Source organism: Crocodylus siamensis, chromosome 9 (genome assembly GCF_052110815.1).
Source record: "Crocodylus siamensis isolate JL-2025a chromosome 9, ASM5211081v1, whole genome shotgun sequence".
Classification (NCBI taxonomy): domain Eukaryota; kingdom Metazoa; phylum Chordata; order Crocodylia; family Crocodylidae; genus Crocodylus; species Crocodylus siamensis.
Window position 1 is genome coordinate 28670900 of NC_143403.1, and position 23540 is coordinate 28694439.

Sequence of the window (23540 nt, forward strand, 5' to 3'; positions counted from 1 at the left end):
TCAGGGCGGCTAGGGTCTGGAACCAACTTCCAAGAGAGGTGGTCCTGGCTTCTACCCCGGGGGTTTTTAAGAGGAGGTTGGATGCACACCTTGCTGGGGTCGTTTGACCCCAGTATTCTTTCCTGCCATGGCAGGGGGTCGGACTCGATGATCTGCTCAGGTCCCTTCCGACCCTAGAAACTATGAAACTATGAACTATGAAAGAACATCAGATAACCCATCTACATATGGGGGTGTGTGTGTGTGTGTGCATGCACGGGCGCATCACAAATTTCTTTAAAAAGCAAGACTAGATAAGGTTCTATTTATTAATTAGATCAGGGCAGGGAATTATTTTGGGTGGAGGGCCACTTAATGAGTTTTGGTGAACTGTTGAGTGCTGCATGGGTAGCCTCACCCCCTTGCCACCTTCTTGGGACTGGAAGTCCCACCCCTAATCCTTAACCTTTGCCACTGGAAGTCTCTCCCTTCCCCATCCCCCCAACACTCCTTTTGGGGAGGTTGCCATCTTAGAACCAGGGGAAAAAAATCATATACTAAAAGTCAAACTCCTACTATAACATATTTTAATTTTATTACAAAAATATTTTTGGCATGATTTGTGTTTGCATAGTGTATATATAGAGGTGATTGTGTGTGTATGTGTGTGGGTGTGGGGGGTGTATGGTGTGTCTGTGTGTGTCTGGTGTTGTATGTTGGGTGGGTGTGGTTTGTGAGGTGTGTATGGGGGGTGTTGTAGAATGTGGGTGTGTGGAGGGGTTGTGTATATGTGGGGGTGTTAGGGTAACTTATATTTTATGCCTTAAAGCTGCACCCATTTGTAGAGAGTTGAATTATAGTACTGCTTAAAGTTTTCTTTTATATTCAGCCTAAAGTTCTATATAGCCTCATTGTTATCCTCTAAAATGTAACATTTTTTTAAAGTGTGATATCTGATAAACTGGAAAAATAGTAAAAAATTAATCAAAAGATATCAGAAAGGGCAAGTACAAAATACTGAATTTAAGATGAAACAAATGCACAAATAAAAACTGGGGAATACTGCAGAAGAGGATATGGCAGGTATGGAGCAGCAGTTCCTCAGCCAGGGGTCCACGGCTCCCAGGTCCAATTTGTCCTATCCTGCAAAGGGGCCCCCTGCATCCAGCTGCTCGCCACCCCCACCCCACACCACTGCTGGCTTCACGTCCAGCCTCTCACCACCCGCCAGCTGTCGCCAGCTTCTTTGCATCAGAGGGCCCCAAAACTATATTTTGCAGGGGGCCCCAAAAAATTGTGGGCTAGCCCTGACAGCCCCCTGGGGACCTCAAGCAGGTTCCAGGGGGACCATGCCTGAAGGATAAAGAGGCAGGAAAGCAGCACTCAGGAGCTGGCTGCTTCCAGGAGGGGGGCTCAGGCTGGGCACTCTTCATTCTGGGCTTCTGCTGGCTCAGCCTGTTGCTGTGTGAAGTGCAGAAGCAAGTGGCACACTACACAATGCTGCCAGCACAGCAGCCTAGCAAGCTCTTAGCATGCACCTTCTTGTGGGGTGCTGCCTACTGCAGCACTGCACTCAACTTCTGCCTGAAGGCCACCTATACCCTGCTGCTCACACAAATCCCTGCAGGCAAGTCTATGGGGAGGCATAGGTAGCACGGGGAGGCATAAGCAATATATTGGGGGGTGGGGGAACATGTGCCCGCCCAGATTTCTGCACCCACAGTGGGCTTGAGGCTGCAGCCTGGCAGGATTGGCATGGGAAGAAGCCACCTCCACAGCCTGGTGGGCAGGATCCAGTGTGGGAGGGTGGAACAGGGCAGAGAGACTCATTGCCACTACTGCTGCTGGGACCCTGCACCAGCCACATCACCAGCAGTGCAACAAACAGTGGAGCAGAGGGAGCTCACTGCCTTCACCTCCTCCCACTGCCAGAAGGGGGATGGGGAGTGGGGGGCAGTGCAGGTGGCCTGAGAAGAGCACCAGTGGCTGGGCCATGCCCCCCCGAATCAGCCCCCCCACCTCATACACTGGGGGGATGGGGTTAGGGGGCAGTGGGTCAGGAGTTGGGGGCACTGGCAGGGCCAGGGGGCTGCATGTTGGGAGGGAAGGGCACTGGCAGGGCTGGGGGTTGGAGGTCCGGCAGGGCCGGGGGGCTGCAGGTCAGAAACGAGAGGGGCCTTAAGTCCAAAAAGGTGAGAACCACAAGCCAAATACAAGTAAACAGCATGCTATTGTTGTCAAAAAAAGAAAGAGTAGAATACTGAGTTGTATTAACAGCAGTACAGCCCACAAGTCACAGGAAATTATTCTACCACTCTATACAGCACTTCTGAGGCCTCACCTAGAGTACCACATCAAGTTTGGGGCATTAAACTTTAATAAAGATCTAGACAAATTGCAAAAAATCCAGCAGAGAGCAAGAAGTATTACTAGAGGTCTATGAAATGTGATTTACAAAGAACGGTTGGGAGAACTGGGATTATTTAGTCTGGAGAAGAGAAGAGTGAAGGAAGATTTGATAAATCTTCAATTATATCAAAGAAGAGGAATAAAGAGGAAAGGGATAGACTATTATCTGTTGCTGCAGGGGACAGGTCTTGAGTTGCAAGAAAGGAAATTTAGGTTGGATATTAGGAAGAACTTTGTAACAGGGTGGTTAAGTACTAGATCAGATTACCTAGCAAGTTTGTGGAGTCTCTGCCATTGGAAGCTTTTAAGAGTTGGTCAAACAAACATTTGGCTGGAATTATTTATAGGGAATCATTTTGCTTTGATCTAGGAGTTGGACCATATGATTTCCTGGAGTCCCTTCCACGTGTGTGTTTCTATGATTCTAATCTTGGATGCTGGGTTTTCTAGGAAGATGAAAATCACCTATCCAGGCAGAATAAATTCTAATTCTAGCCAATGTAATTTTGTAGGGAAATTCTGCAGTTTGAAGGGGAAAAAAGGTTAGGAGTTATTGTCAAAATAAAGTCAGTGAGAGATATATTGGGGTACAACACTACCATTTTTAACATATGGACAGCCTAACAGAACAAGGTTCTAATCAACACAAAATGAGGAGCAGAATTAGACTGACGGTCTTTGTCACACATATTGTGATATATCAGATTGATATTGAATCCACCCAAAGTTTTCTACAAGGTCCTAGTCCTGCAAACACTTATGAGTAAATTCATACAGAAAGCTTGAATGGTTCACTTAAAATTTACTCATGGATTAGTGTCTGCAGCACTACAGCCTGTATTTATTATTCTAGAATGTGCTAACTTGTATTTCACCTAAAGTTCATCATCTTAGAACTTTGATTCAAAAGCAAATTTTGACTCAATTTTATGAAAATAAATTTTATTGTTATTAATTACTATTTCCTTACTGGTGTTAGAGTAGATAAAAAATTAACAATACCTTTAAACCATGAAACACCTTTGAACAAGGATCACGTAAGAAACATATCCAAGACTGATATTTATGTAACCACACATTCTTGTGAACATAAATGAGGATAACAGAATAATCAGCTCTATTCAAATTTAAAAAAAAAAAAAAATCAATTTTACAGAGAATAGTCTTTAAAGTGCATCTGTGACAACTGAAGCAAATCAGTGAACACAGCCCTTGTAAACAACCTTTGATCATCAGCTTCCACAGTAGCATTACTAACTCTAGTTATTGCTGTAATTGTACAGTGCAGTGAGTGAGAGGCAAACCTGAACCAATTTAAAATTGTTTTTTTCAAGTAAAAATTAATTTGACTGAAAAATACCTACATAATTTTGGAAAGGATCATACGAAAATAGGATTATATTTTCTTCAACTTGCATATGGAGTCAAATTTTCTACATAAAAGTCACTTGCCTTCTTTCATCTTCTCATTACTTTCCTAGTAAAGTGACATATTAAACAGGTATGTAAGTGGTTGATAATATTAAAAAGCTGCATATTTTTTAAAACTTAGCTTTTGACTGATCAAAGAACCGACTGTGAAGAGCAAAGACAGTGAACTTGGGATGAATATGCAGAAGACCAAAATCATGTTTATTGAAATAATGGGAAAAGGAAGTATCATAGTAAGTGGACAAAAGTCTAAAAGCTAGCAAAGATTGCATCTGCTTGGGTCAGCTAATATATTTGCAAAGCAAAATGATTTTGGACTCTTTAATCTATTGAGGAATTCCATTGAAACTGTATATAGACAGCCTTTGAGGCACCAGTATTTCAGAATTTGGGCTGGTAACACTCTTCTACTACTGTATCTTCAGGCACTGCTCTGATCCTACAACCTAACCCAAAGCTTGGATCCAGTTTTCAAGTTCAATGGTGAGGGTATTAGGATGGTGGATTTTGGTTCAGATCTACCTTTTGGATATATAAGCAATAAATCTGATTGATGTCTAAATTGTTGTGATTCTCTCTTTAAAGAAATGTTATAAGGTGTTGAAGAGTCTCCTAAAGAAAATGGCAGAACCTTTACAATTTGGGACACAAACTAGATAGGCCAAAACCCTAGAAAACATACTATAGCAAACAATCCTGCATTGGTCCAGCAAGGAGATGAAATGGTTAAACCAAAAACTGCTCATTTTTTGTTTTGGCACAGTGCTAGAATCAGTTCTAATCAAACCTGATACAGGAGGACTATCATTATTTTAAAAGTATAAATATTAGAGCTGCTCTAATTAAAGTGCCTGGAGTATCACATGTATAGCGTCCTTAACACTGAAAAATGACAATGGGGATGCTTTGACTAAAGTGCATCAAATGAGATTTATTTAAAGTGTCCCTGCCTCCATTTTTCAGCAGCTGCGGCGTAGTAATTACCATGCTTTAACACAGTCAGTTAATCAAGTCTGCTCCAATGTAGTGTAATTACAGTGCCAGCCAGCTAACCCTGCACTGGAGCACCCTCACACCTAAGCCAGCCCTTCCGCAGCATGTTGAGCCAAGTCAGGGCAGCCCTGATCTGGTAGGCTAACCCCCGGGGCCCCAGCTGGGGCTGATCCAATCCAACCCACTGTGCTGCAGTCCCAGGCACACATGTAAATAAGGCCTATGCAAAGTAGGTAGCATTTGTTTTGGATTCAGTTTGGGTTTCGATTTGGTGATTCGAATCACTGTCCCAAATCAATTTGGCTGAATCTGATTCAGAGATTTGGCCACTGCCGAATCAGCCGAATCTCCAAATCAGCCCCATCACCCATCCACTCCCCCAGCCCCATCAATGGCTGCCCCACCCAGCAACAGCTCCCAGCTTTTTGGAAAAAAAAAAAGCCCAGCACTCACCAGCTGCTCCCAGGTGAGGGACAATCCCCACTGCCCCCCACTACCAGTTGTGTGGGGGGCCTTGCCACAAGCCCCCATCACCCACCCACTTTCACAGCCCCAGTTCCCAGCTCTTTTAAAAGAAAGAAAAAAAGCCCCCACTCACCAGCTGCTGCCAGGCAGGGGGCAATCCCCGCTACCCCAACACTGCCCCATGCCACATGGGGGGGCTATGCCATGAGTCCCCCACCTGCTGTCCCAGCCCCCTCCATGGCTGCCCCACCCAGGCTAGGTCACTGAGGCTATGAAGCCTGCCAGCTGTCAAGGAGATAGGTGCAGGGGTTCTGGGTTCATGGCTCTGCATCTCTAGCTGCTGACAGGCAAAACTCCAGTCATGGGTGCTTGTTCACTGTTCACCAGGGCACCCTTGGGGAAAACTAGGAGTAATGGTCACAATTTGGACACCCCAGTTGTGAAGTAGTTTTTCCTAACGTTGAGCCTGAAATAAGACTGAAACGCTCTTCCAGGAGTTTGTAACTGTCACGGCGTGGGATCCCATAGGATGGCCGTGATCTTCCCAAGGCCCCCTTACCATGCTAAGTTGGCCCAATGGACACACTCGATTCTCGCCCACCACGACTTTGATGATAAAATATATAATAGGGAGGCTGGCTTCACGTCCTCTTGGACATGGTTTGCTGTAATATCTGACCCCGCAAATCCTCGGACCCCTTTGTGGGTCCCATTCTGTAATGGGTGTTTTGGGGCACCCTAGCCCTATGGGCTATGCGTGGCTCCAACCACCCCTTTACCACGCCCCAAGCCTCGCAGATGGAATTGACGTTGTTTGGTCTGGGCTTTGTTATAATTTGGCCCCCTTGTCCTCCCTGGGCTCTCCATCTTGCTCCGCACCCCCACTGGCACTCGGGCCTTCACGGCCCTGTCTTGCTCTGCGTCTTCCTGGCGCTTGGGCTCTCCACAGCCCTGTCTCGCATTGTGCCTTCACTGGCGCTTGGGCTCTTCATGGCCCTGTGTCTTACTGCACCCTCTATGGCGCTTGGGTCGGTGCCTTCCCAGTGCTGCACCCTCTCTGGTCCCGGGGTCCCCACGCTACCATGGGTCCCCTATGAGGCTTCCTCCATCCCCTAATAGCTTCACCCAAGCCACCGGTCTTCAACAGCAAACAAACACAAGCCCATGGGCTATAACATAAATTCTAGCCACCCAGCTATAACTTTACTCAAGCCATCCTGGTGCGCCAGCCTTCACCAGTCTCAGGTTTGTACCTGCAGTCAGGCCTCTCCCCTTTGGTTGCTCTGGGAGAGCTCCTTTCCCCTTGGCTGCTGGCAGGGAACTGCTAGCCTAGCCTGAGCCCTGGGTTTTATATGTGAGCCAGGCCCTGCCCCTTCTGGTCAGCTGACTGCTGGCAGGTGTGGGTCACTAGCTAACTCTGGTTGCCTTGGTAACCAGCAGCTGGGGCTCCTCACTCACTGCTAGGGCTCTTTGCCCAGCAGTTTCCCCTCTTTAAAAGGAGCAGGGCATCTAAGCGCTCTGCAACAGTGACCACTCCTCCTAGTTTTCCCCAAGGGTGCCCTGGTGAACAGTGAACAAACACCCATAACACAAGTTTTGCCTGTCAGCAGCTAGAGGTGCAGGGCTCCAAAACCCCTGCACCTATCTCCTTGACAGCTGGCAGGCTTCATGGCTTCAGCAGTGGTTAGCAGGCCTTCAGCTTTCACCCTGCTGCACCTTAACATACACAGGGTCACCCATGTCACAAGTTTTGCTTGTCCACAACTTGAGGTGCAGTTTCCCCAAAACCCTTTCACCTATCTACTTGAAACTTAGCAGGCTTTGTGGCCTCAGTAGGGGCTAGCATTTCTGCAGTTTTGAGCCCACTGTGGCTTAACAGATACAAGTGACATGAGTTTTGCTTTTAGTATTCTGGGATGCAGTTTCCCTAAAGCCCCTGTGCCTATCTCCTTGACACTTCATGCCCTCAGAAGGGGCTACCATTCCTGCATGTTTCATCTAAATCAGGCCAGAAATGACAAAGTTATAGGATGTTTTAACCTTCCCCATTATAGCCTATGGGCAAAACAGCATAGAAACAGCAAAACATTTTGACCCCCCTCATTTTGTTTTGAGGATGTTTCAACCATATGGTCCCATTTTGATTTTGCTGTTTCAACCTTGAAATGAGTTGAAACAGTGTCAAAACAAAACTGGTGGCAAAATTTTTCACAGCCCTAATGATTATTTCACTCTGTTCTTCACTGCTAAGGCCACATCTGGGGTCCTGTTTCTAGTTTTGGGCCCCACACTATAGAAAGGATGTCAACAATTTAGAGAAAATGGCTCAGGGGCTGGGGCACATGACATGAGGAACATGGTTAATTTAATTTGGAGAAAACTGAGAGGGGATTTGATAGTAGCTTTTAACTACCTGAAGGTTGGTTCCAAAGAGGATGGAGCTAGATTGTCCTCAGTGGTAACAGATTATAGAAGAAGGAGCAATGATCTCAAGTTGCAGCAAGTGAGGTTTAGGTTGTATTTTAGGAAAAACTTTCTCACTAAGAGGGTGGTGAAGCACTGTAAAAAGTTATCTAGAGAGGTGGTGGAATCTCCTTCCTTGGAGGTTTTTAAGGCCTGGCTTCACAAAGCCTTGGCTGGACTGATCTTGTCGGTGATGGTCCTGCTTTAGCAGTGGGAGTGTGGACTAGATGACCTCCTGAGGTCCCAACCCTAACTTTCTATGATGCTAAAACTCCCCTGTACCCAAGTAAGAGCAGGTTAACTCTCAGATGCTTTCTCTATATAGTAAGAAGTTATTTTGGTCCAAAAGTTCTTTAGAACTCTTCAAAATCATAAATTTCCAGCCTTTCTTTTACGTGTTTTATACTTTGCCTAAAGCACTGTAACCTTCCATATGTCATTTGGAACTTTTATTTGAGGAAGAGTCAAACAACAAGTAAGCATATCATTTTTATGTCCCAAGTTCAATTTTTTCTTTTTTTGTTTATTGCCTGCCCATTCCCATTCTTTGTCCTACTAGAATAACAACTTAAGTCCTACCTTTTATATCACCTGGTTATTCATTAAAGTAAACCCCTAAAAACTTGCATCTTTTTTCATTTTAAGGGATGTGAACAAATGTTCTATAACATTTAAGCATGATTTTGTTATGTGACTTTTCCCTTTATTTCATTCTAAAAATTGTAAAAAAATACGTATTTTTTAATATTGGGAAGCAGGAAAATGAATGAAGATTATATTTTAAACTGAGTATGTTTAATCATCATGAGATTTCCTCCCTCAGAATCTTCATCTTAATTATTCCTAATTCTTTCCACTTTGCAAATAAGGGATCCCTTAATGCCTCTGGAAGATGTGAGATTATGAATGAGAGACTATCATGGAGATATTCCTGTTTCATTTTGCAGTATTTTAAACACTTCCTTTCAGATGGTAAATCCACTGTTAATTATTAGACAGTGCATAAGATTAGATACGTCTCTCCTGAAAAGCCTGGATAGAATATTCCTTAATTTATACTGACATAATATTTCCTGTGCTATTTCGTATGAAGATTCAGATTCTCAGCAAATCTGACTGATGCTGGGCAACCCATATGCAGAATCAACTGACTCATCAGATATTTTAAAATAAGCTCTGCAATAACATTTCTATTTACCATAATCAATTACCCCCCTTCACCACCGTTGAAAATTTCAACTTCATGTTTTTAAATGCACTAGTGTATAAAAACATCATGGCTGATATTTTCAAGAGTATTAAAGAGATTTGGCAAATAGAAAATCTAAATCCTTTAGATGTCTTTTGAAAACAGGCATGAGGAGCCAGGGGATGCATAACTGTTCAACTGAATAAACAAATATTTGATTTCTACATGTAATTATGGCAGCTACACACAGCCCACCTAGGGCTGCTCTGACCTAGCAGATCTTGCTATGGAGGGACTGGCTGGGGCATGAGGGTGCTCCAGTGCAGGGCTAGTCGGCAGGCAGCCTCTGCACAGAAGCACTCTCTTGCCCCAGCCATCCCTGTCAGTGTCTACACATGTGTTGTATCACACTAAACACCATTGTAGGATAGTACTTCTGTTTAGAAGTACTAACCTATGGTGCCATTTATTAGTTACTGTGGCCTAATAGGGCTGCACATGTAGATGGTGAGACAAGACTTTACTGTGGAGCTCATTAGGCAACTCTGCAGTAGACATCTTATGTAAATGTGCCCAGTACTAATTAAAATGTTTACATACTGTGCTTAAATAGTGTTTGTGTGGAAAATATAGTAATTTCATAGATTTGCTAATCCTGTTATTTTTCTGCTTCTGTATATTGAGTATCTGATCTTTATTAATATTAATAATTTACTTCTCATTTTTCTTTTATTTCTCCTTAGTGCATCCCCAAGGTCACTATATCTAAACAGAATGGGGAAATGTAGATGCTATTCCATAGGAAAAGGGAAGAAGGAGCAGGTAGAAACAACAGTAAGATAAGTGCTATACTCTGTGTGAAAAGATCATTAAGTATACAATATTTAACATTTTCTTCCAAATGCTCATTACATTTCATAAAGCCAAATCAGCGACATGACAAAGTAAGTGCATTTAGAATTAATATCTTTTTAATATTGAAGATTAGAGAGGATCAGCAGCAACCATAAGGAGAAGGAAATGAACTTGTGAACTTTTTTTCCATAAGCATTTCTCCTTGGGGTTAATTCTGAAAAATGAATTTTGTTTTAAAATACCCTTCAGGACTCTGGCTGTGATCATAAACTGACTTTATCTCTAGTAGCCTGGCTTCAAACCTGAATTTTTCTAGGGGGATGTGGCCTGAAACTGTGCACATTGGTTCAAGGGAAATAGAATCAGACAAGGATAAAATGAGCTAAGTAGTTCCCTATTCTGTTCAAAAAATCGGTAAGACTAGTAGTATATATTATTTCTGTCTCCCAGTAACATAGTTCTATGTTCCCATATATCTATGATATAAAATAGCTCATTTATATGGCACTTTTCATCCTGAAGGATCCTCAAAGAGCTTCACAGTGCATAGACCACTGAAATATAGCAGCAAGTAGAGGGCTACACAACACAACTATTTGACACATACAAGGAGGGGAAATGGTGGCCTGAGTAGAAGCCTTGTTCTACTGAATGTGTCACAAGTAGAAAAGGAATGACTGCTGATTTTAAGGTACATTTGAAAGGTCCAAATATAATGAAAAGATTGAACTTTTCTCTTTTCTTAAATTTATTAGAACTCTATCTACAGTAGTATAATTAGTTGGTAGAAATTTGTACATACAGTAGTCAATCCAGCACTCTCCCTTGGCAGACATGACATTACCTCTCTTAATAAGTATAATGGGAGTTGTATATGAGAAAGTATGCCCACACTGCATGCCAAAGTTTATGGTAGAGATAGGCATACTAGCCCAGGTGCTGGCAGCAGTACAGCAGGTTAAAGGAACTTATCTGGAGCCCCATGCTAATGCAGCCAGACAGTATCCACTACCTGAGCGTCTTCATTTAGAAAAGTGGCGTTCAACCTTTCGGCTCTATGGGCCAATCTATGGACCGGATTGGACCTCATGCTACTCCACATGCCAGGATGGGGCCCCAAGTTGCCCCCATGTGTTGGGATTGGATTCTGAAGCCCTGTGCCACTTCTCCCCAGCTCCACACACAGGGATCACGTTTTGGGGACCTGTGCCACCTCCACCCAGTCCTACGCACCAGGATCAGGCCCCATGCTGCCTTGCATGGATGATCTAATGCACAGGACCTGTGAGGAGCCCCACAGGCTGGATTATACAGCACCAGGGACCAGATCTGGCCCACAGGCTGAGTGTTGAGCACCCATGATGTAGACCTAGCAAGGTATCTCCACTATGCTGGAGTGCACAGTGTAGGCATAATCTGTGGCAGGACATATTAGGTTCAGAATGTTTTATATCACAACCTAATTTGACTAGAGATTTCTAGGAATATATCAGTAAAAGATCTGATGAACAGAAGTGTTTTTCCAAGGAAACAAAAGTTATATACCATAGCCTGAATACTTATTACATGCAAGCTCACATACACATAAGAGTGGTAAAGAACAAAGAAGACAAGGCAGTCACATAGAATGATCTCAACTGTTTTGAAAGCTGGGCCCGTTCAAACAAAATGCATTTTAATAAAATAAATGGAAATTTACATATCAGGGAAAATAGAATGTGGGTCAAACTGCATCCTCGAAAGCAGTGACTCTGAAGATGGATCACAGTACAACAGAAATTCAGCATGAACTCCCAGAACAATGCTGTGGGAAAAAGGGTTTATACCATAGTGGTATGCATAAATGCATTGCAGAGAATTCTAGGCCCTATTTTTAAAAATCTGGGAAAAGAGTTTGAATGACTTGAAGATTGGAGAAAGTGTTTTGGAGATACAAGGAGCTCAATATATTTAACTAATCCACAAAAAAAAATTAAGATTATCTCAATACAATGTATAACCACTCCTCTTATTTCTCCCACATCCCCAAAAGGAGACATATGGGGTGCATCTACATGTGCAAATACTCCTGGATGGGTTTACTCTAGAGAAGTTGACCCTAGAGTAAATCCACCCTGGGCTGGCATGTACATGTACATCTGTTTGGGAGCAGATTTACTGCTCCTGGCAGCAGCCTATGTCTGCCCCCTCTGGCCCAGCACCAGCCCCCTGCTGCAGCTAGGAGGTGCTCTAGGTTCCCCCTGGGTGCTACCCCTCGGCCTGGCAGGGAGCATGAGGCCAGGAGGCAGCTATCTCCTGGGGAGGGCTGGGAGACTGCTTCCTACCCCCAGGAGCTGCCTGCTGCCAGGGCAGGCTCCAGTGGCAGTCTGGGCAGGGACAATGTCCCTTTGCCCTGGAAGCAGGCAGCTCCTGGCCCTGGCTCCCTGATTAGGGGCAGGGGGCTTGGAAAGAGATGCAGTGGAAGGACAGATCCCAGCCCCCTTCCCCAATCTGCCCGTAGGGCAGCTAGCATGCAGACTTCCTCACTCAGCCTGGGGCTGGCCAGGAGCTCTCAGTCTTGGGCAGGTCCCAGCCAGCTCCAGACTGGGTGGGGTGATTGTGAAGCTGAGGCAGGGAGCATTGTCCCTGCCCAGACTCAAGGGGCAGAGCCTGCCCCAACAGCAGGCAGATCCCAGGGACAAGGTAGCAAATTAACAGTTGAGTAGAGCAAATTACTGCACAGTAAGGGTCTGCATTTGCACATTTTCTGCATAGTAACTTAAATTACTGCACAGTACGGGCATGCATCTACACATGCATGCCTATACTGCACTGTAAATACTGCACAGTAATTTACTGTGCAGTAAATTTAAACTGGCATAAGTGCACATGTAGACACACCCTGTAACACTTACTACACAGTAATTTGCTCTACTGTGCAGTAAAGCCTCTTGTGAAGATGCACCCACTGGGTACTAAAAGGTTCTTTAATATAGTGGTGAAAGGGAAAAGAAAGACAAGTAGCTGTAAATTAGTGATGGAAAAATTCTAAGAAATCAAGTATTCATTGTTAATACTGAAGGTGATTAATCATTGCACTAAGCAACCAAAGTGGTTGTAATCGCAGCTTTCCTACCTTTTGGAATCTTCTTACCAAAACTCGGAGAGGCTTTGGTCAAACATGCTTTTTACAGGGGGAGTACCTGGGTAAAATTTAATAGTCTGTAATACACAGAAATTCAGACTAGAGGACCTAATGGTCCTATTCTGTCCTTAAACTTTATTAATCTGGGAACTCATTGTCTATTAAAGCTAATGTCTTGAAAAACAGACATGTAATACAACTGTTTCACATCACATACAACAAGACAATATTTCCTCAGAGGTCTAAATACTAGAATGTCGAGTTTACATAAACAGAAACAATGTTCCCAAATTCAAGTTTATTAAAATAGCTACTACTTAATTTGACAGCTTACCACACGTTCAGTTAAGCATAATGCCAATCTCTGAACAAACTGTGGGGAACTGAACATCATTACAACTCAGATGCCCATCGTAGGCAGTTTAGGATGACATTCTTATAACTTTTTTAATACAAACTATTAGGTATTTACACACTGGAAAATATTTCAATATATATTTTGGGCTCCTAGCTCCTTCCCTTGTACTGAGATGAAAACCTGAATCCTGCCCTATGGCAATTTTTTCGTACATTATTAATGTACTATTAATATATTAACTATGCATTAGGAAAGCTAACTCTTGTGTTATACAATATCCTCATTTCTACCTCCACCTCTGATGATAGTATAATCTGTTAGTCATTCATTGATTTGCAGCAGCAAGTTGGGCTTAGTTCTGTGCTCCATTATTTCTAGAAGTTGATGCCTTTGTTTTGCACCCTAAGGGCTGCTCTTCTGCATAAACAGCCTCTTTTCCTTCTGTTTCTGAATCACGGTGTCCAGCTAGTACAAAGAAGGTTATGAAGTACTAAGGCTGCACATTTCCACGCCACAGAACAATAACAAGATATATACTTTGATTTCCTGGGAAATAAGGATTGTAGCTATACTTCCTGTCAGTCCATTTCTTTGAACATGTTCTCATCATAATTTGGATTTTGAATCTAGTTTAAATGGCAGTTAAAAATTATATGTGGCAGTTCACAATGAAATTTAGCTTGACAGCTTGGACATCAAAACTAAAAATAAATGACTTCACATCCAAATAATAAGTAATAACAATGTTAGCTGGCATAAGAATAGCAGGATTGGATTCAAATACAATATTAATTTTAGGGATATGAGTGACTAGGGAGAGACAGAGGCAAAGAAACAAATCCTTCATATAGCAATAGTCTCTTCTTATCCCCCAGGCAACTGGCTGCCTTTCACCTCAGCGGCAGAGCAATTATGTGGCATAATGACTGCAGTGCAAATAAGCAGAGAGATTTTATTAAACCAAATGAGCAAATCATCTGCGTATTATTGCGATTTGATTGACAGTGACAAGTGTCGAGCAGACATGGATGTGAATATGATAAAGAAGCTTGCAGGAAAGCTCTTGATAATGTTACTCTTGATAAAGTTGCTTGGCAAACCTCTCTAAGTAAATAAAGGGGAAAGAATATGATGCATATTAATTCACACAGTTTGCAACCTGCCACAGGACTAGAGGAAAAGTTGCAATAGGTTCAGCACATGGCATTTTATATGAATTCTAAAATTGCATTTATGATTCTCATAGACTTTACAATAATATATTAATATTAAAAGTAAAGGTCATTCCACATAACAGTTAAGCTGCCTGAGCTTCAACCTTTATATCAATAACAGACACTGGGTGGGGGCAGAGGGAAAAAAAAAGTGGGAATGATCTGCATAATGTAAAAAACGTTACTGTGAAGGATTGCTGCCAATAACTGGGATGTCCATTTATACACTTCTACTTTCTGCGAAGAATTGTCTTTCCGACAGGTCTGCCATCAGAATGATTAAACCTGATACCTCTCATGCAGTTGTATAAGGGAATGTGATTAATTGACATGGGCCTTCAGGCCTCCACATAATTCACAGTTACATTAATGATTTCTTTATAACATCACAGTGGTACAGATTCTGAAGCAATACACTGTTGTAGTCAGTGGGAAATTCTGCATAACTACCTTTGGCATTCAGACTGAATTAAACCAGGCTCAATCCGACAGCAATGCCTATGTACACAAGCAAACTTACCTCTGATGTTATGCTACTAGCTTCATGAACGAATATGACCTAATGAATTTAAGGGAGTTTAAGGAAGATACATCAGAAAAATGTAAGTATCTGTTCCATACTTTGCTACATTACAAATATTACCAGACTGGACAGTTTCAGAGTGTGAAATAAGAATAAATATGAAAGAAATATAAATTCTTGATACAATATATGTTGTAGAAAAGTGTGTGAACTTTTTTTGTTGATTAGTGGCAAACATCATTTACACTGCTTATGTATATTCGAGGAGGGCTTGATCCTGGAAGATGTCAAGCACTTGGAGCTTTATCCAACAATGAACGCTGACGTCAAACATGGCCACTCATGTGCTTGAAGTTAAGCATGTAGTGCTCTGCACCTTAAAAGATTACACCCAGAGTAGTTGGAGCTTGATATAATATGATTTTCGTAATTTAATTGCATGAAGGTACGTCAATAATAAATTTCACACACTGGAAACCCTCTACTCACCACATACTCATTAAAGTCCATGGGGGAATGGCTATATTAAGGAAAAGAAATAATATAGCAAAATAATAAATATTCAACAGAGTCCATTTGCACTAACAAACAGTTAGTGTTTCTATACAGATATCATAATTTATCATTTTACAGACACTGAATGTTCATTCCACAAAAGAGGAACTAAAGACTCATTAGCACTATGGTACAACACAACCAGTCCTGCTGTTGTAAATTAATTAACAATTCAGCTGATGATACACCACTGAGAATAAAATTGACTCATAGTACATGGAGCTGAGTAGGATGTCTCCGTGCACTAGAATGTTTTAAAATTTGCAGAATTTACAACCATTTTTAAGTAATGGGTATTTTAAAATGATACCTTTTTTGGAAATTTTGGGTAAAATTACCTAATGCTCCACAAACCATATCCAGACTATTCCACATATGGTACAGTGCATATAATGTCTCAGTACAGATTCACTTCAGAAATCTGGATTTACACATTGCAAACACAGTACTATACATCATTGACCATTAACTTAAAATTGTCTTAATATAGTTAATAGCTTTAATACTAGCAATGAGGTTTTCTGTAACAGCTTACTTACTTCTTTAAGCCAGTTTGCAACTTAAGAGCCAAAACAGCCCTTGATTTAGTCATACCAAGCTGTACTAGAGTTGAAATCTTTTTACAATAGCGCTGATTTTTAGCTACAGGGAGTATAGCTATAGATGCTTTAAAATTTTAAAAGCATGTCCTTTTAAAGGATATATTTCTTAAAGCCAGTTTTAGCAACTGTCTTTAAGCTTTGAAAAAGAAATTGTAATGCATATTAAAAGTAAACACAAAAGTATATTTGCCATGTGAAAAGTGACTCCTGATCTGAGAGAGGCCTCAAGAATGCTGAAAATAAATAGCATAGATTGTTGGATTAATGGACTGACACTACACTGTCCAGGTATTTAGACTCATAGTACTTGTATACCATTTTATTTTAATTCATTATTAATAAGACCGGAGAGTGTGATGATGGTCTGACAGCTGGAAAAAATATTTCCAAAGGCTAGCTGTGAAGAAGAAAAACATTTTAGATCTCTCTTCTAAAATATTATTTTTTAATTGTTGCAGGGATCTTTTGACAGGACTGTCCAGAGCTCTGTTATTTCTTTAAAATAAAGCTTGGAGCAACAGTTGTAACCTAAGCAATGTTTACCTAATCGTGCCAAGATTAACCAACTTTTGATTAAATGTCAAACAACAAAGTTTTTAAGTGATTCCAATTTTTTTTGTGGTTTATTTGGAGAGTGACACTAGTAGAGGCCCTCAGTTAAGAAAACACTACCACCAGTATTTAACTCCTTTTACCCATGAGTAATCCCATCAGCATTCAATATAGAATGTAATTAAGCATGTGTTTTAAGTATTCCCTTAAACCAGGTCCAGTGTTCTAGGCAGTTTGGATGAAATAAAAAATTGATTGCAAATCTACATATATTATGGGAAACATACTTTTTTATGTCAAAGAAATTATCATTTCTAAGCACACGTCAGTTAACCCAGATAGGTTGCACAATGCCTATACTCTAGTTACTTGTCTATTCAAACTTCTGAGAGAAAGTACAATGAAAGAGAATGTCTCCTGAATCTGTATCAACAACATTGCTGTTTATCATGGGCATCTTTTAAACAGTTGAAAAAGGAAATTTCTACTTGAAGAAATATGTATGTTTTCATGGGTCATCACCTAAGCAAAGGGTTTTTGGAAATCTTACAGGAACCTGTTCATTACTAGGGAGTCTGATACTGTTGTAACTTAAGCTTTGAAGATTAATACTGCATACAGGGGTCCCAGGATAAGGGGAAGGTAAAGCAGAGTTTTAAATCACCTTACCCCCTACTGCCCTATTTATTAGGGCTGTGCGAAGCTCTGGGTGCTGATTTGATTTGGAGGAGATTTGGCCCGATTCAGTGGCTGAATTTCCAAATGTCGAATGAACTGGGAGACCAATAAAAAGGACAGAATTGATTTGAAGCTGTCTGACTGGATTCAGAAAAGATTCGGAGAGCTTCAGAGATTCAGGCAGTCCCCAGTCACTGCCACAGGGAGCTGGACCCGGACTCCATGCCAGTAAGTATGGGGCGGGGGAGGCTGTAGGAGGGGAGAGGGGACCATGGGGAGACCCCCACCAAGCCTCATCCTCTGCCTGCTCCTCCAGCCCTCCTAAGCAACCCCCAACCCCTGCCCGCTCTCCCAGCCTAGTCCATGACTGCCCCGCCCAGCCCCAGCATCCCTGCTGTTTAAAAAAAAAGCCCCACACTTGCTGGCTCCTTCCAGATGGTGGGGCAATCCCTGATGCCCCCCCACTGCCCCGTGCTGTGTGGCGCATTCTGCCATGAGCCCCCATCCCCTGCCTGCTCTCCAGCCCCATCAATGGCTGTCCTGCCCAGCTCCAGCATCCCGGCTCTTTAAAAAAAAAAAAAAAGAAAGAAAGCCCCGCACTCACTGGCTGCTGCAGCAGCCATCAGAGCTTCTGGGGGCTTGTGGCAGAGCTCCCCCATGCAGTGTGGGACAGTGGGGGGCAGCAGGGATCGCTCCCTCACCTGGCAGCAGCTGGTAAGTGCAGGACTTTAAAAAAAAAAAAGTGCTAGGATGCTGGGGCCGGATGAGGCAGCCATTGACAGGGCTGGGAGAGTGACTGGAGCATGGGGGCTCATGGCAGAGGCCCCCACACAGTGAAGGGAAGTGGGGGGCATCAGGGGTCACCCCCCTGCCTGGCAGGATCTGGTGAATGTGGGGGTTTGTTTTTTTTAAGAGCTGAGATGGTAGGGCCGGGCAGAGGAGCCATTGACAAGGGTGGGAGAACAGGCAGGGGACGGACCTGTTTGACTCAGAGATTTGGCCAATTCAGCAGCAGCTGAATCTCCAAATCAGATTCAGCTGAATCAATTTGGGGCAGTGATTCGAATCACCAAATTGAATCACTGGCCCCCAAATCAGCCAAACCCAAAGTGAATACTAGCCACTTTGCACAGGCCTACTGTTTATGCTGCATGCTCTTTGGTCACAGCCAGCCATATGTAAGCTTCAATTTGCTCACCACCATCTTTTCCATGTGACTGAAGTAGGAAACTGGTACAATGACAAACAATTGCCAGCTATTTATGTAGGAGTTACTGATATGCATCCACCTGAGCATAATGACGTAACAGCTTAAAATAAACAGCAAATATAACCTATATATTAAAACTACAGAGGAAATTTTAGGTAAGAAAAGGTCAATTGCTCAATATGGAATTAAGCATCCCCAAGCTCAAAAAAAAAGTCCTATGAGATCTCTGATCATCACAAGTAATCAGGACCTTAACTCCTGTTTTATATGACAGACATGACAATCTAAAAGTACAGCACTGGGTCATTGGTTCATTGCTAACTCAGAGGGTAAATTGACACCTCCTTAGAGGTATCCCACTCATAACTGATCTAGTCTGACCCTGGTAGCTTATGAACTCTGACAAGATCACAGCCCGAGGTAAGGTGGTATGGCTGCAGGCCATAATGAAATCACAGAGCAATGCAGGCATTCATTCCATCTAGGCTACAAAAATTCTGAATGAACTTCATAGCGGTTTATCTTTCTGAAACAGCTAATACAGAGGAGGTCACAGTTAATTTGTAAATGCAATCAGACTAGAATAATTCAGCTATAACAAAGAGTAGCTTATAAAAACCAAAGACAAGCAGTAGGTGGTATATCCATATTTATATATTTATCTAGAATGATATTGACAATTTCATTTTAGAATTTAGACCTAGAGAGATTAAAGGAGAATCTTTACATTTGCACGGATAGGTGAGAGAGGGTGGGTGGATTAGGGCTTTCTGAAGAAAGTAGGAAAACCTTGACCAAAATAAAAATATCAGCAACAAATAGTTCTACCTGCCTTACCCATTACCTTTGTTTCCTCCTCTGAGGCTTACATTTATACATTTAATATGCACAGAAAATCTTTTTTGTACTGGAAAATAAAACAGAGGGTCCTTAAATCATAGAAAATGAGGGTTGGAAGGGACCTCAGAAGGTTATCTAGTACAGCCCCCTGCTCAAAGCAGGACAACTCCCAACTAGATCATTCCAGCCAGGGCTTTGTCTAGTCAGCTCTTAAAAACCTCCAAGGATGGAGATTCCACCACCTATCTGGGTAACCTGTTCCAATGTTTTACTACCCTTCTAGTGAGAAAGTTCTATGTAATGTCTAACCTAAGCTTCCTTTGCTGCAACTTGAGACCATTGCTTCTTGTTCTGTCACCTGCCACCACTGAGAACCATCTAGCTCCATCCTCTTTTGAACCCTACTTCAGGTAGTTGAACAGTCCTATTAAATTCCCTCTCAATCTCCTCTTCTCTGGACTAAATAAGCCCAGTTCCCTCAGCCTCTCCTCATAAATCATATGTTCGTGCCCCCAAACCATTTTTGTTACCCTCTGCTGGACTCTCTCTAATTTGTCCAGATCCTTTTTGTAGTGGAGGGCCCCAAACTGGACACAATACTCCATATGTGGCCTCACCATTGCCGAATAGAGGGGAATAATTACTTCCCTTGATCTTTTGGCAACACTCCTAACAATATAGCCCGGTATGCTATTAGTCTTCTTGGCAACAAGGGCACACTGCTGGCTCATATTCAGCTTACTCTCCACAGTAACCACCACGTCCTTTTCTGCACAGCTGCTGTCCAGTCAGTCAGCTCCCAGCCTGTACTGGTCCATGTGATTGTTCTTTTCTAAGTGCAGGACTTTGCACTTGTCCTTGTTGAACCTCATGAGATCCCTTTTTGTCCAACCCTCCAATTTGTCTAGGTCACTTTGAATCTTAGCCCTGCCCTCCAGCATTTGTGTCATCTGAAAACCCACCTTGGTGTCATCTGAAAACTGCGGGTGCACTTTAAGCCATATTCCAGGTCATTGATGAAGTCATTGAACAAAACTAGTCCCAGGACCAACCCCTGGGGCACTCCACTTGATACTGGCTGCCAACTAGATATCAAGCCATTGATTACTACCCTCAGAGCCTGACAATCCAGCCAGTTTTCTATCCACTTTACAGTCCATTCATGCAGCCCATACTTCCTCAGCTTGCCTGTGAGAATGCTGTGGGAAACCATATCAAAAGCCTTGCTAAAATCAAAGTACACTACATCCACTGGTCTCCCCACATCCTCAGAGCCTGTCACTTCATCATAGAAGACAGGTTGGTCAGGCATGACTTGCCCCTGGTGAATCCAGATTGATTATTCCTAATTACCTTCTTCTCCTCCAAGTGCTTAGAAATGGATTCCTTGAAGATCTTCTCCAAATTTTTTCCAGGGGCTGAGGATGAGGATGACTGGTCTCTAGTTCCCTGGATCATCCTTTTTCCCTTTCTGAAATATGGGCATTATGTTTGCCCTTTTCTAATCGTCTGGGATGTCTCCTGATCACCATGAGCTTTCAAAGATGATGGCCAGTGGCTCTGGAATCACATCAGCCATCTCCCTCAGCGCCTTTGAGTGCATCCCATCTGGCCCCATGGACTTGTATATGTCCAGTTTCTCTAAATACTCCCTAAGCTGTCCTTTCACCACTGTTGGCTGCTTACCTCCTCCCCAAGTTGTGTTGCCTGGTACAGTAGTCTTGGAGCTAACCTTGCCTGTGAAGACTGAGGCAAAGTAGGCATTGCACACTTCAGTCTTTTCTGCTTCCTGTGTTACAGGGTTGCCTCCACCATTCAGTAAGGGACATGAAATGGAGTTGGTGTTTGTGACAAAAACCTCAAAACCACACTGTATAGAATATAACAGAAGGCAGTCTCAAAACAGAAAAAGCAGAATGCAAATGCATTGGAGCAAAGAGAAGGGCAATAAAAGAGGGAAAAAATGTGGAAAATAAGAGAATGGAATGGAAACTGGACATCCATGATGATCAGTCGTGTTTCCCCAGTAAAGAGGACGGTAAGGCTGAGAAGGAAATAAAAATAGATAATGATAGGAGAGGCGGGAAGAGTTAGAAAAGTAGACTAAAGGAATTTGATAACGTTCTTTAAATATCTGAAGGGTGAAGAGAGGATGGAGATGGGCTAAGCAGACAAGTGTGGAATAACAACAAATTGACTATTAAGACCAAGCTCAAACTATATCATGCTCATGTCATCAGCACCCTTTTATATGGCACCAAATCCTGCACAACATATTCTACCTAAGAAAAGTGCCTCAACATCTTCCATTTGTGTTGCTTTTGCTGCATTTCTCATGGGACAAAGTTTCCCATGCTGAGGTCTTGCAACATGCCAGCATTCCAAGCATTCATCCTCTTCTCAGTGTTGACTTCAGTGGCTAGGTCATATGCAGAGAATGGATGATGGCTGTATACCCATATATCTTGTATGGAGATCCTTTACAAGAACTCTTTACAGGAAGATGCAGGTATCCTACCCTGCATTTCAAAGATGATTGCAAGAAAGATATGAAGGCAATGAGCAATGAGCCAAAGAACTGGGAGAAAATTGCTGGGGATCAAAGCTCTTGAAAACAGTCTACTAAGCATGTAATCTTTGGAGGAAAGAGCCCAACACCCAGATAAAAGAAGTAACCTCAGGAAAAACCCTGCACCAAATTCAGGACTGTTAGATATGAACTTCACATGTGATTGTTGCAGGGCATGAAGATGCCTTCTCTTTTAATGGCAGAAACTGCCTAAAAACAGGGCCCTAGCAGTCAGGCAGGAACTCCACAGGTGCAGGTTACTGAGGCAGCAGGTTAATGAGGGAATTAGCCTGGACATGCAGCCGGTCAGCTGACCAGAAGAGGCAGGGCCATATAAACCCCAGGGCTGGGACTAAAGAGTCAGTTCACTGCCAGGAGCCAAAGGGGAAGGAACTTCCAGGGAGGAATTGCCCAGAGATGCTGCAGCTGCCCAATATGCTGCACTTAGGGCTAATGGGTCTCCAGGAGCTCACCAGGTGCCCTTGCCTACAAGGCATTTAGTGCCAGGGTAGAAGTTTGACTGTTTTACAGGGGCAGAGCACACCCTTAACTTTTTGTGTTATGTTATAGCCCAGGGCCTTATATTTTGGTTGCTATCTTATAATACTGATGGATTGAGCTGAGGTTATTGGGGAAGGAAGAGGCCTCATTGGAGACCCCAGTGCCAGGGTGAGTGCAGGATTCGGGGTGAATAGACCCCAGCTCCACGGTGGGTGCAGTGTCCAATGATGGGCTTTCACCCCAGAAGTCCCACCCCATCTGTGGTAGAGGCTTGTCTCTATTGATCTAGCTGTTGTCAATCTCTAGAGTGGCTTTTTTTCCTTTTCTTCCTTTCTTACTCTATCTTCTACACCAAGACAGCTTTAGCACCTTGACTAACAAGCCGAAGTCCACCACAACGTCTTGCTGGCCCCTCCCACACATCTGCAATTTCACCTGCCATGACTTGTTGTTATGGGAGAAAATAGAATGCTAGGGCATGTGCGTCTTGATGCTTTGGCTCTTGCAATTTGTCTTAGTGTAGTGAGGCCTCCATCAACCCCTACAACCTCGCCCATTCCACCAGGTGGTAATTCAGTTATCTCTGCAATCTGCCTTTGAGCAGCACAAAAAAAATGCTTCTTGGGTCTCTAGGTCTGGCCAGTCAGTATCCCTGATTGGCCCAGTTGTACCTCGCCCAGCTGGATCCTGGCACAGACCTGCCAGTAATCCTAGCCAGTCTTTTTTTCTGGCTTATGGTCCTAATAGTTGTAAATGCACTATCTGGGGTGACTTTCCTCTCACCCTAACGAAAAGGAGAACAAAAAAACAAACTGGCACTTCTGCCCTTATAGTCACAACTTTACGGTATCCTTTTTCGTCAGCCCTGCTATTAGGGTCTTTACGGTACCCTCTAACTGCCTCCCGGCAGTTTCTGTTTCTCTCCAGGAGTTTCCTTCAGGGTTTTCTCCCCTGGCAGCTCCCTCCGTAGAGTTGCTTCCCTTAAACCCGGTCTCCCTTGCTTCCTCAGTGCCTCTGGCTCTCCCTGCTG